Genomic DNA, 15,563 nt, shown 5'->3' with positions numbered 1-15,563 from the left:
AATGGGCTATTAAATCCAATCAAACATAATAAAATTTTATCCAAAATGAAAAAAGAACAAGCCCATGTAGTATATTTACAGGAAACTCATTTAAGTGATAATGAGCAAATGAGCATAGAAAACTAAAGAGAATGGGCTTCACTAATTTGTTTTTCTCCTCATATAAATCCGGACATAGGAGAGGAGTTGCTATTTTTATCTCAAGTAAGCTAAATTTTGAAAAAGTATTCAAAATGGGAGATAAAGAGGGCAGATATATTCTGGTAAGGGGGGATATAGATGGAAATTCAGTTACTCTATTGAATATATACGCACCCCCAGAAAGTGATATTGGTTTCTTTCAGAAAATTACTGATATTATGGTAGCAGATACAGGAGGTCTCCTGATATGTGGGGGAGACTTAAATTTACAATTACAACCAAATTTAGACTCTTCCAATAGAAAAACCTATGAAACAAAATATTTACATAAGAAAGTTAATACACTTTTTGAGGATGTTGGTTTAATTGATAGATGGAGGGACCTTTTCCCTGACAGAAGGGATTACACTCATTATTCTGCTCCCTATTCTGTATATACAAGAATAGACTATTTCATAACATTTGGAAAAGACAAAGACAAAATAAACACCCGTGGAATTGGGACAATAGATGTAAGTGACCATGCACCTATATATCTATCCGCTGATTTTGACCTGCAACCAAAGAATACTATTTGGAAACTAAATTCAAGTCTATTCAATGATCTGTACTTTAAGGAACAAATTAAAAAAGAAATTGGTCTCTACTTAGAATTTAATGATAATGGGGAGGTTTCACCTCCCATTTTATGGGATACTCTGAAGGCTGTCTTAAGAGGGAAAATTATAGCGATATTTTCATATAAGAAAAAAATAAGGAATAAAACATTAGAGGAATTACAAAATGAAGAGTAACTGATGGCTCTGGGCCTGTATTCACTAGAATTCAGAAGAATGAGAGGTGGCCTCATTGAAACATATCAAATGGTGAAAGGCCTTGATAGATTGGATGTTTACTTTTGTGGGAGAGTCTAAGACCAGAGGACATAGACTCAGAATGGAGGGGCATCCTTTTAGAACGGAGATGAGGCTTAATTTCTTTAGCCAGAGGGTGGTGAATCTATGGAATTCTTTGCCACAGGCAGCTGTGGAGGCCAAGTCTTTATATATATTTAAGGCAAAGGTTGGTATTCTTGATTGGTCAGGTCATGATGAGATACAGGGAGAAGGCAGGAGATTGGGGCTGAGAGGAAAATTGGTTCACCCATAATGAAATGGCGGAACACACTCGATGGGCCAAATGGCCCAATTCTGCTCCAGTATCTATGGTCTTATAATCCTTATCTGTTTAACCTATTTCCATTAACAAACAGTTATGGAGAGGATCTCAGCAGGTCCAGCAGCATGTGTGGGCGAAATAAATTGTTGACGTTTAGGGTCGAGAGTTTCAGAATTTCTTTCCCTCCGCAGATGCAGTTCAAAGTGCTGAATTCCTCTGACAGATTGTTTGTTGGCTTCAGACTCCAGCATTTGTAATCTGCATTGCAGTCTTCTGTCTTACACCTCACTCCTCTCCTCAGATGAAGTCTTCCAATAATCATGACTGTGTCCCGCTTCTGTTCCTTCGGTTTGCCGCTTCGCTTGCCTTAACTGATTGGGTTTTAACTTCTCGAGCACTTCTGTAACTTCCCTCAACTTTTACCAGACACAAAGCAAAAGGAGAGCAATTGATACTAGCTTTACTAATGGTGGACTATTTCGAGCCGGCATTTAAATCTCCGGTTTGCAGGTATCACTATTCGAAAACTTACAGGAAATTCGGCCAGAAGATGCACCGAGAGAGAATGGCAAGGAAAGAGCATGCGCAGTGCGGTTGGCGCCGGCCCCGCACATGCGCAGCCGGGTCCCAAGCCTTCCAATGCTGACCTTTCACCTTTCGCGGCTGTGCAGCCCGGATGAGTTTGCAGGATGTCGTTTTGAAGGGAGGTGAGAAAGGGAGACAAGAGCAGTGGCGGGACCGGTCAACGGGGTGGCTGAAAAGGGAGGGAATGGACAGCCGGGTGGAGGACGAGGGAGGGAGCGGTTGTCGGTGGGTGACGGGGAAAGCGATCGATCGATCGATCGTCAGGGTGGGTGACGGGGGGAGGGAACGATCGTCAGGGTGGGTGACGGGGGGAGGGAACGATCGGCGGGGTAGGTGACGGGGGGAGGGAACGATCGGCGGGGTAGGTGGTAGAGATGGGAACGGTGAGCGGAGTGGGTGAAGGGTTCAGCGAACGGACGGCCGGGTGGTTGATGAGGGAGGGAACGGTCGGCGGGGTGGGCGACGGGGAAGGGAACGGTCCAGGTATCAGTTGTGGGTCGGAATAACAGTGAACTGGGGTGGTACAGGATAAGTAATGGTCAGAGAGTTGGTGGGTGATAGGACTATCGGGGTAGGGCTGGGGGGTTAACAGCGAGGGTGATTAATAGATGTGCAACTGGGATAGATGAGGGTCAACAGGGGTGGGGTCCGATAATCTGGTTACTGGAGCCCACCCTGGTAACGGGTGGGACAGCCAGTTAGTGGCTTGTTTTTGGGCTGTAAAAATGTTGACCCTGTTTAGACAACGTTCAACTATTGATGGAGCTAAGATGTGTCTGGGCATCTGTAATAGGATTTGAATGTAAGCTGTTGGGAGCTGTGGAGTTGGTGGTAGGTTTAAGTAGGTTCAAGGGTTTCTGATAATTTAACAACTCCAGGTAGTGTTTCCAAAAGGAAATATCTTTCCAACTTTTATTTGTCTATTGAGCATCTATATTAATTATTTAGGTGATAGTATGGTAAACTGGATCAGCAAATTTTTGGATGCTGCTAGGTTTGGGGGCGTATTTGAAAGCAGCATTCCCTCCAATTTTTTTTACAATTGCGCAGACCAACCATTGTTCTGAGCAAGAAATTTTTACAGGACCTGAAAATTGTGCGGCACTTTGAATTTTTTTGTGTGTGTAATATGCATACTATGAATATTTAAAATGCAAATAGAAAGATCACATACATTAGTGTTTACTAATTGGAGGGTATAATGAAATACAGCACAACAAAGGAAATCTTTTGTGTCCTGTAAACTTCTTCGAGAAAGGCTGTCAAAGCTTGCAGTGAGATCTGGACCAGCTGGGAAAATGGGTTGAAAAATGGCCGCTAGAATCTGATGCATACAAATATGAGGTGTTTCACTTTGGGAGAATAAACCAGGGTAGGAATGAATGGTAGGACTCTGAGGTACACCATAGAGCAAAGGGACCTGTGAATACAACTATATTTCCTTGAAAGTGGCATCACAGGTGGATAGACACAACTATCTCAGGTTATAATGAGTGCTTTTAGCACATTAGTCTTCATATTTTAAGGCATTGAGTACAGGAGTTAGGAAGATGTGTTGAAGATACAAGAATACGTACACAACGCTGGAAGAACGGATGCTGCCTGACCTGCTGAGTTCTTCCAGTGTTGTGTACGTATTCTTTGATCCACAGCATCTGCAGTTGTATTTTTGTGTGAAGTTATATACAATGTTGGCGAAGCTAAATTTAGGGTGTTGTGTGTGCAGTTCTGGTCCCCTCCCCTCAGGAACGGAATAAATAAGCTTGATGGAGTACGGAGAAAATTCACAAAGATGTTGCTGGGACTTGTGGTATTGGTTTATTGTTATCAAGTGTATCAAGAAACAGTGAAAAGCTTGTCTTGTGTACTGTCCAGACAGGTCAAATCATTGCTGCAACAATGCATTGAACTAGAATAAGGTAAAACAATAACAATGCATATAAAGTGTAAAAGTGACTGAAAAAGTTCAGTGCAGGTAAATGATCAAGTGCAAGAACATAATGAGATTGTGAGGTCAAAGTCTGTCAGGTTTTTCTATCTCCTGCCCCATTTGGAGAAGGAGGAAGAGGAAATGTCTGAGGTGGGTGAGGTCTTTGATTGTGCTGGTTGTTTTAATCAGGCAATGAGAATAATATATTAAAAAAAGTGCAAAAGAAGAATAGTGAGGTGGCATTCATGAACCATTCACAAATCTGTTGGCAGAGAGGAAGAAATTGTTTCTAAAACATTAGCTGTTCCTAAAAAAAAATAGGGTCTTTAGGCTGCTTGATGGTAGTAATGAGAAAAGACATGTCTTGGGTGGTGAGGATCATTAATGATGGATGTTGTCTTCTTGAGGCACTGGCATTTGAAGATGTCCTCGATGTTGTTGGGACTTGTATCCCCAAAGGAACTGGCTGAGCTGACAACCCTCTGCAGCCACTTTTGATCCTGTGCAGATGACTTGTTTTTAACTCGAATTCTCAAGATTCTGAGATGATCAAAGAAATTGATCCAAGATCTGCATGTTCTTTCGTGAGTGGAGCAGGTAGAGTTTGTGTCGGATTGGTTTGGATTGCTGTATACTCATTCCCATGTTTGTCTCTCTAAGACCCTGTCAAAGAGAATTGAGGCAATCTGTATTGAGTGAGCTTAGGCCAGGGGTTCCCACCTTTCAATGAGGATGAAGATGACAGACATTGATAGAGTAGATAGAACCTGTTACCCATCTTATGGGTATCAAAACAAGAAGACATAGCTTTAAGCTAAGAGGTAGGATATTTAAAAGGGGATTTTGGAGTCAATATTTTTACACAGTATCACATTATAACATCTCCAGTGGTGTAATTACCACATTTTAAAAAATGGTGTTTACATTAGGTGCTTAAATAGATGAGCATAGGATGCAGTCTTAATGTGAATGGATGGGATTAGCGTAGATGGGCAAAATGTTTCAGTTTGGACTGTAATAAAGCATTGCTTTTGATTTGCCAATCATATCTGCAGTATGATTAGCCAACACGTATTTGAAAATCAATTTGCAGCTTTATTTTGAAGTACAACAGCAGTTATTTCTTGACATTCCAAGCAGTACTGATTCAACAAATAACATCAGCAAATGAGATCATTATCACATTATAGGCTGTGAGAGTTTCCTGTGTGCAAACTGGTTGTTTTGCTTTGTACATGTAGCAGTGAAATGCTTCAGTGTTGCATATTCTGGGACATGAAGCTGAATAATTAGCCTGGAAATTGGTCCATTGATGCCTTTTTAATACACAAACACCGCATAGAAGCATTTAAAAAACTCATGTATGGTGTAAATCTCCCCTCTTGGCAACTTAGACTGTGTACTTCTGGGCACAGTTCATCCAAGTGTAGTGCAAGTTTCTCCAGGTGATTCACACAGGACAGAAATTGCAATGATATTGTGCAATGCTTGTTTATCAGCTACTGGTCTAATAAGGAGCGAATTCTGCAGCATTTAGGCAGGGAGATGTAAATTGAAGGCTTCTTGGTCGGTCCTGGAACTGCAGCTGTCTGTATCTGAATGACTTTTCAATGCTTTGCATATTTCACATATCAGTGCGAAGTTCCTCATACTCGTATCCATCGCAGTGCATGCTGTGGTCTCTGCAGAGTGATGAGCCCGAGTCTCACAATGGTTGGCACCACTTTTGTCACAGGTGTTGATCAGTGTTGAGAATAGCTGAGGGGTGATGGTGTGGTCCTACACACTGAAGGCATGACTTCCCCTCCTTCCAAGTTTTCATTGACTCTATGGCAGCCTTTTACGCTGTTATACTTCAGGTGCCATGGAGAAACATCTTTAAGTCTGAGACAGCTTTCTTTGATTTCTAGCAACTAGGACTTGTCAACTGCGATCTCTGCTGGCAGCTGCATGTGGGAACTGCATGGGTCTGGTCTTAACAAAACAATTACGGTGCAAGCAGTCCTTGTGATTTATTTTGTAAAGTAAATTTTTCTAGTTTCTCAGATTTTTGTGGCCCCCCCAACTAGGACGATGATGCAGTAAACAGTTACTGCATGCAGAAAGGAATTACAGTTTCTAGCTATCTGTTTTTTTTCAAAGGAGAGTCCAGATGGCACATCTTTCAGCATGATGTTATCATAACCAGTAAGGCTCAAATTTAAGTCCAGTTTGTAAAAGTGCTCTGGTTAGGTGTCATTGTGCAAATTATGTGTGATTCTATACATCAAACCATAAGGAATGGCTGAGGCTGAGCCTTAGAATGGTCCGACATACACCAGGAGTAGATGTTGGGATGTTCTTACTAGTGGTAAAGTCTTGATAAAAGCATCATAACTGCAAGATAAAGGGCCGGTCATTTAGAACTGAGTTATATCAAATTACTCCCCATAGAGAGTGGCACCAGCAGATAGTGGAAACTTGATTATCACCAGTAGATAGTGGAAACTGGATTATCAGAAGTATTTATATTGGAGGTCAATAAATATTTGATAGGTCGAGGAGTGAATTGAAGGGGTATGGAGAAATGGCACAGAGAAGTTGAGGACTGCATGGATAGACCATACTCGTATTGAATGCAGGGCAGGCTAGGCTACCCATACTCTTATTTTTTTGGGTCCATCTGCTGTAATTAAGGTCGATTATCATGTGACCTTCACATTCTTTTTGGTCCAAGCACAACATGTAATCTTTCATTTTTCTATTGTGTCCTTTTTAACCTTTGTGATTAACAATGTTATCACATCCATGACTTCAAAGTTGTAAATATTTGATTTTGAAATTGTGAGCTCAGAAGGCGATGGCTTTTATCTTTTCTTGTCATATATTGAGTATGTCATATTTAAAACAATCAATGATCTCCATATTGCATTGACGGAAATAATAAAAATCTGGCCTTTAGTTTTATATCTGAAGGATTATTAGCAATTTGGGGATTTAGTGACTACATATTGTACAAAGAGTTTTATCGGCTTAAATGCTTGTTATATTTTATAATTCTCTGTTGGCACAGTTGCATGTGCACATCGTTTGTGTGCATTCCAGCAATGCCTAGCTGCCCTGTTACTTGTCCTCATTTCAAGTTTCTTTTATCGCACTATTCTGCTACCAAGGGCACTTGGTATTTCAAGTAAAGATTAATCTGAAGTTTTGTTGCAGTCTAAGCCCTGAGAGCATAACAAAAGAATGTAGTTGTAAACTACATAATTGTCTTATTTTTGACTGGTCTTACATTACTTTATTAGGAGTTTGAAGCGATTTGGCATGTCAACAAATACACTCAAAACTTCTATAGTTGTACCGTGGAGAGCATTCTGACAGGCTGCATCATTGTCTGGTATGGAGGGGCTACTGCACAGGACCAAAAGAAGCTGCAGAAAGTTGTAAATCTAGTCATCTCCACCTTGGGCACAGCCTACAAAGTACCCAGGACATCTTTAGAGAACGGTGTCTTAGAAAGGCAGTGTCCATTACTAAGGACCTCCAGCACCCAGGGCATGCCCTTTTCTCACTGTTACCATCAGGTAGTAGCTACAGAAGCCTGAAGGCACACACTCAGCGATTCAGGAACAGCTTCTTCCCCTCTGCCATCTGATTCCTAAATGGACTTTGAAGCTTTGGACATAACCTCACTTTTTTAATATACAGTATTTTTGTTTTTGCACATTTAAAAAAATCTATTGAATATATGTAATTGATTTACTTATTTATTATTATGTTTTATTTTATTATTGTTATTATCTATTTGCTTTCTGCTTCTGTGATGAAGCTTGTCAGAATACTATAATTTTTAATGAGTTGACTGACAGTCACCATTTTAGTTTTGTACCTTTTTAATTTATCTTCTACATAATATAACATCATAGAATAGTTAACAGCACCCAAAGGGGTGAATTCCTTCCATCTTGTTTGAGCCTGCACTGTAATGGAACAATTTAATTGTTCTACCCCCTTTGTCCTTTGTCTGTGGCTTTATATTGATTTCCTCTGCATACAGTACTGTGCAAAAGACTTAGGCACATGTAAAAACATTCTGTAAAATGAAGATGCTTTCAAAAATAATGAAAACTTTCTAATTATCAAAAAATACTATAAGCAGTAAACAGTAAAAAAAACCAAAATCAAATCAATATTTGGTGGGTCTATTCCTTACCTTTAAAACAGCTTCATTTCTCTTAGGTACACCGTCACGCAGTTTTATTTTTAAAAAATCAGCTGGTAGGCTGTTACAAGCACGTTGGAGAACTTGCTACAGTTCTACAGACTTCTACTGTCCTGTTTGCTTCTGTTTCTCCAGGTAAACACAGACAGCATTGATGATGTTGAGAGCAGCGTTCTGTGGAGGCCATGCCTTCTGTTTCAGAACTCCTTTCTTTTCTTTTTGCTGAAGGTAGTCCATTCTGACCTTGGACATGTGTTTGGGGCCATTGTCCTGCTGCAGAATGATGTTGGGACCAATCAGACACCTTCCTGTTAGTATTGCGCGATGGATGAGAATCTGCTTGTACTTCTCAGCATTGAGGATTGCATTCATTCTGACCAGATCACCAACTCCGTTCACAGAAATGCAGCGCCAAACTTGCAGGGAATCTCTGCTGTACTTCACTATTGGTTGCAGACATTCATCCGTGTTGCGCTCTCCTGCTCTTCTACAGACAAACTGCCACCTGTTTGAGCTAAAAATTTCAAATATTTACTCGTCAATTTGGAGCACTTGCTGCTGCTGTTCAGCACCCCAGTCCTTGTGACTTTATGCATAGATGAGTCTCTTGGCTTTGTTTTCACTTCGTAGAAATGGCTTTTTGACAGCATCTGTTCCATGAAGACCACTTCTGACAAGACTTCTCAGGGTTTTAGAGGGATGTACTTGGATTCCAATGGTTTCTGTGAGTTCAGAGATGATAGGAGTACTGGACTTATTCTGATTTAGAAGGGATGTCGGTTTGATACATTTTCGTCTCCTGCGCTCAGTTTTTGTGGCCGACCACTACATTTTTTGTCCTCAACCTTGCCTGTTTCTTTGTACTTCTTCAGAAGAGCTTCGACAGCACATCTTGAAACTCCAATGTGCTGTGAAATTTCTGCTTGTGAGAGATGTTGCTGATGCAGGATGTGTCTTGTTGCTGTGCTCACTCTCATCATAGTGTAGTAATTGATTGTGGATGGGCAGATGTTGGGGTTGATTATTAAGGAGAGTTCTCATGGTACTTGGAAGCACATGATAAAATAGGTCGTAATCAACATGGTTTCCGCAAGGGAAAATCTTGCCTGTTGGAATTCTTTGAAAAAATAACAAACAGAATTGACAAAGGAGAATTTTTGATGTTGTGTCCTTGGATTTTCAGAAGGCCTTTAACAAGGTGCCACGCATGAGGCTGCTTAACAAGCTACAAGCCCATGATTCTAGCATGGATAAAGCAGTGCCTGATTGGCAAGAGGGAAAAGAGTGGGAATAAAGGGAGCCTTTTCTGGTTGGCTGCCAGTGATTAGTGGTGTTTCACAGGGGTCTGTGTTGGGACCGATTCTGTTTACTATAAATGTCAATGATTTGGATGATAGATTTGATGGCCTTTTGTAAAGTTTGCAGATGATGTGAAGATGGGTGGAGGGGCAGGTAGTTTTGAGGAAGCAGAGAGGCTACAGAAGGACTTAGACATGGACGAGGAACTGGCAGATGGAATACCGTGTTGGGAAATGTATGGTCATGCACTTTGGTAGTAAAATGAAAGGGTAGACTACTTCTTTAAATGGAGAGAAAATACAAAAAACTGAGGCACATTGGGACTTGGGAGTGCTTGTGCAGGTTTCCCTAAAGGTTAATTTGCAGGTTGAATCTGTGGTGAGGAAGGCAAATGCAATGTTAGCATTCTTTTCAAAAGGACTAGAATATAAAAGTGAGTATGTAATGATGAGACTTTATAAAGCACTGGTGAGGCCTCACGGAGTATCGTGAGCAGTTTTTGTCCCCTTACCTTAAAAAGGATGTGCTGAAACTGGAGAGGGTTGAAAAGAGGTTCAGGAAACTAATTTCTGGATTGACTGGCTTGTCATATGTAGAGCATTTGATGACTCTGGGTCTGTGTCCACAATAATTCAGAAGAATGAGGGTGACCTCATTGAAAGCTATCGGATTGAAAGCTATTGTTGCCTGGATTGGGGAGCATGTCTTAAGAGGATAGGTTGAGTGAACTCGGCCTTTCCTCCTTGGAGTGACAGAGGATGAGAGGTGACCTGATAGAGGTGTATAAGATTTTGAGAGGTGTTGATTGTGTGGATAGTCAGAGGCTTTTTCCCAGGGCTGAAATGATTGCCACAAGAGGAAACAAGTTTAAGGTGCTGGGGAGTAGGTACAGAGGAGATGTCAGGGGTAAGTTTTTTACTCAGGGGGTGGTGTGTGGAATGGGCTGCTGGCAAAGGTGGTGGAGGCAGATACGATAGGGTCTTTTAAGAGACCCTTGGATAGGTACATGGAGCTTAAAAAAAATAGAGGGCTACAGGTAAGCCTAGTAATTTCTAGGTTAGGGACATGTTCGGCACAGCTTTGTGGGCCGAAGGGCCTGTATTGTGCTGTAGGTTTTCTATATTTCTATGAATGGTGAAAGGCCTTGAGAGAGTTGATGTGGAGAGGATGTTTCCTGTGGTAGGAGAGACTGAGACTAGTGGACACACAATAGAGGAGTATCTTTTTGGAACGGATATGAGGAGGAATTTCTTTTTCCAGAGAGGAGTGAATCTGGAATTCTTTGCCACAGACAGCTGTAGAGGCCAAGTCTTTATGTATATTTAAGGCAGAGGTTGATGGATTTTTGATTGGTCAGGGCATGAAGGAATACAGGGAGAAGGCCGGAGATTGGGGCTGAGAGGAAAGTGGATCAGCCATGATGAAATGGTGTAGCAGACTCCATGGGCCAAATGGCCTAATTCTGCTCCTATATCTTATGGTCTTATGATTAGAAGGTTAAACTGCCACATCTGCCACACCCTCACCTTTTTGTTTGGTTGTCTTTTTGCTAGTTTGATTTTCTCTCTCTCTCTCTCTCTCTCTCTCTCTCTCTCTCTCTCTCTCTCCCTCTCCCTCTCCCTCTCCCTCTCCCTCTCCCTCTCCCTCTCCCTCTCCCTCTCCCTCTCCCTCTCCCACTCCCACTCCCACTCCCACTCCCACCCCCACCCTGTCTTGTTTTACGGCAGTTGCCATCCAGCTTAATGGTGCATTACCGCCACCTTCTGCTCTGGAGTGTGCGATAGACTGACATTCTAAATCCCTTCACCCAATCGCACATACCCTAACCTACACTTTATCCTCCCGTCTTTGGCCATCCTAGTACCCCATTCCTGTTTATCCATCATATCCTATAAAAAATCCCCTGTACCCCTTAAGAAAGCTAAAAATACCCTAACCTGTGCTCTCTCACCCATGCCCAGCAGCCCTTTTAATGTGAATTCCTGCACCCCCAATTTCCTTAGATTAATTCTCATCATCTCTCTCTGTATCCCATCCTTCCTGCTGCTCAGAACTACATGTTCTACTGACTCCTCTTCCTGCCATTCCTCACACAATCCTGTCTGGTGTTTCCCTATCATTTTCAATGTTTTGTTTAGTGCACAGTGCCCCAGCCTTAACCTAGGTCCACACAGTTTCCTCTCTTCTGTATCCACTGCCTACCCTAGTACCTGTTACACACTTTTGTATTTGATATAAATGCCTCCCTTTCCCCTCCCTGTCCCATCTTTCTTGCCACATTTGGTTGTTTTTTTTCCCAGATTATAGACTTAGCCTCTGCTTCACTGATACTAATGTGCATTTCTATGTTTTCTTTCTTTAACACTCTCTTTGCCAACTCATCCACCCTTTCATTGCCCTTCACCCCTACGTGTGCTGGAACCCATAGAAATTTTACCTGACCTCCCTGATTTGCAACTCTTGTGACTGACTGAAGGACTTCATGAAGTACATCTTGCCGGCTGTTTGAGTGAGAAGACCTTAAACTTGCTAGAACTGAGGATGAATCTGAGTATATCAATGCTTTGACTTGTCTGGCTTTCTCCACCCATCGCAACGCAACCAACACTGCCATCATCTGCACTGTATACACCCCTAACTTATTAGATGTTCTTCTGCTGATTGCAATTTCTTTTGCTGGTATAGCCACCCCAAACCCTGTCACTCCTGTTTCAGGTTCCTTAGCACCATCCATAGAAATTTTATCTGAGTATAATCACTATACTTTTCCATCACATGACAGTTAAATGCACTTACCAAATCAGTTTTATATTTTCCTTTCCTTTTTACCTCTAACAAATGCCAGTCTATGTCAGGTCATACAAGCTTCCATGGAGCTACAACCGGATAAACTACTGAAGGACTTATCCTTAGATCAAACACTTCACATTCTTTAGCAATATCATTTCCTACCCGACTAAAGTTATCCCTCTGAAACCTCCCATTTTCCCAGGACTCCTGCAACACTCCCTTTGCATTGTGCCCTACTTAGTCCAGTAGTTTGCCATTACATCCTTCTTAGTTTGAAAGGCATTACTTCCATTTCTACCTGCAGGGCTGATGCTGGTGATGTTTTAAAAGCCCCACTGCACACTCTCAAAACCTGAGCCTGAATCACATCCAGTTTCCTTATAAGAGACCTAGCTGCTGGTCCATATGCTATATTTCCATAGTCCAATTCAGATCTTACTAAAGCCACATACATTCTCTTCAACGCTGAACAACTCGCTCCTCATTCCCTACCAGTCAAACTTCTCATCACATTTATTACTTTTTTACATTTCTCCTCAACTTTCCTGATATGGTCTGCCCATGTTAATCGTGAATCAAATAGAACTCCCAGAAATTTAAATGATCCAACCCTTTCTAATTCAATCCCATACATCCTTAACTTCTTCCCTACCTCAATTCTTTTACTGGTGAAAAATACAGTTTGAGTTTTTTCTACTGAAAATCTACATCCCCAATCATAACCCTATATCCCTTTATGTTTCAGTTAATCAGTTTAGTTCATTCAACTCATTATGTTATTGAACATTTGCACCTACTTGTTATCTCTGCTTAATTATGCACTGGGCTCTATACTTACAAAGTAATCATGTTTTTATTTGAAAAGTGGACTGTTACTTAATATGATACTTTATTTAATGAAATACAAAAAAATTCTCTAACATTTAATTTTTTGGAAAAAGAATGTTTGTAAATTTAAAACTTGCTCTTTTCTACTGACACACTAATGCAGAAGACAAAAACTAACATCTAAAGCAAAATTTGTATACAAAATCTAGGGTACAATACTGTATATTTAAGAAATTCCCTCTTCAGGCTGAGAAAGAACCTGCTTCTCCTATCTGTGCACACAGCAGATTTTGGATTCCAGCCACACACTGCATAAAATAAAGTATTTCCTCATGTTGCTATTAATTGTTTTGTAATCTCTATCCTTTAAAATGCTCACCAGAGGGAACAATCTATCACTACCCACAAGATCCAGACAACCTCATGAGATACTTTCATTAAGACTCTCCTCATCCTTCTCATATTTACAGTCTTTCTAATCTCCTCTTGTAAATGCAGTCTCTCATCCTAGGAAGCATCTTTGTTAATCTTTTCTGGGCCCCCTCTCATGGTTACATATCTCTCTGAAGATATGGCACCTGAGCTGAACAAATTCTCTTCAGATGAGGACCAAATAATGTTTTATAAAAGTTCAACATGGCTTCTCTTTTCCTCAGTTGATAAAGTTCAGAATGCCTTATTAACTGTTCTCTACACCTGTTGTGGCAGTTTCAATGCTTTGTGCATGGATGGACCTCTGCTTCTGTACCCATTTTAGAACAGTATCATTTAATTTGCCTCTCATTCTTCCTATCAAATGTCATCGTACTCATACTTCTCTGCGTTAAAAATTGTTTGGTCTGCTATTCCACCAGTTTGTTTATATTTTGAGCCACTTTTCATCTTCTCACCCATTTCGTGGCAGTTCACAGCAATCCTCAGTTTCATGCCATGTTTCAACTTTGGTAAACCTGTTGTGTGCCCCTGCATCAAATCATTTGGAGGTCAATGTACATACATTCATTGTATTATCTTCTTCAAGTGTGTTATCAATTTTCTATCAAATGACTTAATTATGTCCCAGATAAATCTTTCCAAAATGTTTCCCAAAACTGAGCTAAAATTGAATGGCCTGTAGTTGCTGAGCCTACCCTTATTCTGCCAGTTTGCCAGTAGGAGTTGTAGAGTGCTTTAGAAGCTGTGTGATTGATAGATTTTTGGACATGAAGGAAGTACGGTGTTGGTATAGTGCTCTTGCAGTAAAAAGATCAGCTGTAATCTTATTAAATGGCAGAGTGAGTGCAAGGAACTGAATTCCTGCTTTTTATTTTACACAGATACAGTGCATTCTGGTTAATTAGGCCATTGGTTAATCAGAGCAGCCACTTACTTGGGACAACTCTTAAAGAATAAAATCTAATCTAGAATTGAGGATTCCTTTCATTAGCTTGGGACTCTCTGCCGCTTAATTGGGGCAGTAGATAGTTGCTGAACAGTTTCTAACTAGCATCAGTTGTGTGTACTTGCGTGTGTACTTTTTTTAAATTCATTTTTTTAATTGAATTTTCAAATGGTTACAGAAGGAAAAAAAAATTATCAACCCTTCCCCCCTCCCCTTAACCCCTTCCCCCTAACATATCCCTGTAGAAAGAGAAAAAAAAGAGAGAAGAAAAAAGAAAGAAAGAAAGAATGCCTGGATATCGGAAGATCCCCACATGCTCCATGGAGTTCATAATAGCTTTAGTATATATATTTATTTCTTTCCCCAAATAACCAATAATTTTATCTTCGGAGCACCTATATATTTAATCCTATCTTTTGTAAATAAGGGTGCCAAATTTTCAGAAATATTTCATATTTCTTAAATTATAAGTAATTTTTTCAAGTGGAATGCAACTGAAAATTTTATTCTTCCAACGATCTATACTTAAGTATGAATCCGATTTCCAAGTAACTACAATAGTCTTTTTGGCTACTGCCAATGCAATTTTTATGAATACTTTCTGATCTTTATTCAGTTTGGATTTTGGTTTTATCCCTTCAATATCACCTAGTAAAAATTATGTTGGATTATGTGGAAGTTGTGTTCCAGTAATTTGTTCCAATAAAACTCTTAAATTTGTCCAAGAAGGTTGAATTTTAAAACAAGACCAAGTAGAGTGTAAAAACGTACCAATTTCTTGATTACATCGGAAACACTGATCAGATAAATTTGGGTTTAATTTATTTTTTGTGGTGTAATATATAATTGATGTAAAAAATTATATTGCACTAATCTTAACCAGACATTTGTTGTATTTGTCATACTGTCAAGACATAGTCTTGACCAACTTGTTTCTTCAATTTTAATATTCAAATCAGTTTCCCATTTTTGCCTTGACTTATGAATTCCTTGTTTAATTGCCTGTTTTTGAATCAAGCTATACATACAATAAATACATTTTTTAATTTTTCCTTTTTGAATTAAAGTTTCTATTTCATTAGGTTTCAGCAATAACATTGTTTGACCCAATTTATCTCTTAAATAAGCCCTTAATTGGAAATAACAAAAAAGTGTTGTTTGATATTTTGTATTTATTCTTTAATTGATCAAATGACATTAATATACCTCCTTCAAAACAATCTGCTATATATCTAATCCCTTTTTGAAAC

At 40.1% G+C, this 15,563-nt stretch overlaps 1 protein-coding gene across 5 annotated transcripts in view; it reads left to right on the top strand.

Moving 5' to 3' along the window:
* Positions 1–1,920: 1,920 nt before the first annotated feature.
* wdr37 (WD repeat domain 37) overlaps positions 1,921–15,563 on the top strand; it is a 128,508-nt gene continuing 114,865 nt past the window's right edge. For 4 of the 5 annotated variants that reach the window (XM_073054845.1, XM_073054843.1, XM_073054844.1 and 1 more), the window contains exon 1: positions 1,921–2,006. The gene's annotated coding sequence lies outside the window, so the exon portion shown is untranslated. Of the gene's footprint in view, positions 2,007–14,589; positions 14,655–15,563 lie in introns of those variants that run through there. The other variant, XM_073054842.1, reaches the window with a different exon arrangement.

This window comes from Hemitrygon akajei, chromosome 8 (genome assembly GCF_048418815.1).
Source record: "Hemitrygon akajei chromosome 8, sHemAka1.3, whole genome shotgun sequence".
Taxonomy (NCBI): Eukaryota; Metazoa; Chordata; class Chondrichthyes; order Myliobatiformes; family Dasyatidae; genus Hemitrygon; species Hemitrygon akajei.
This window is presented reverse-complemented; position numbering and strand designations above follow the sequence as displayed.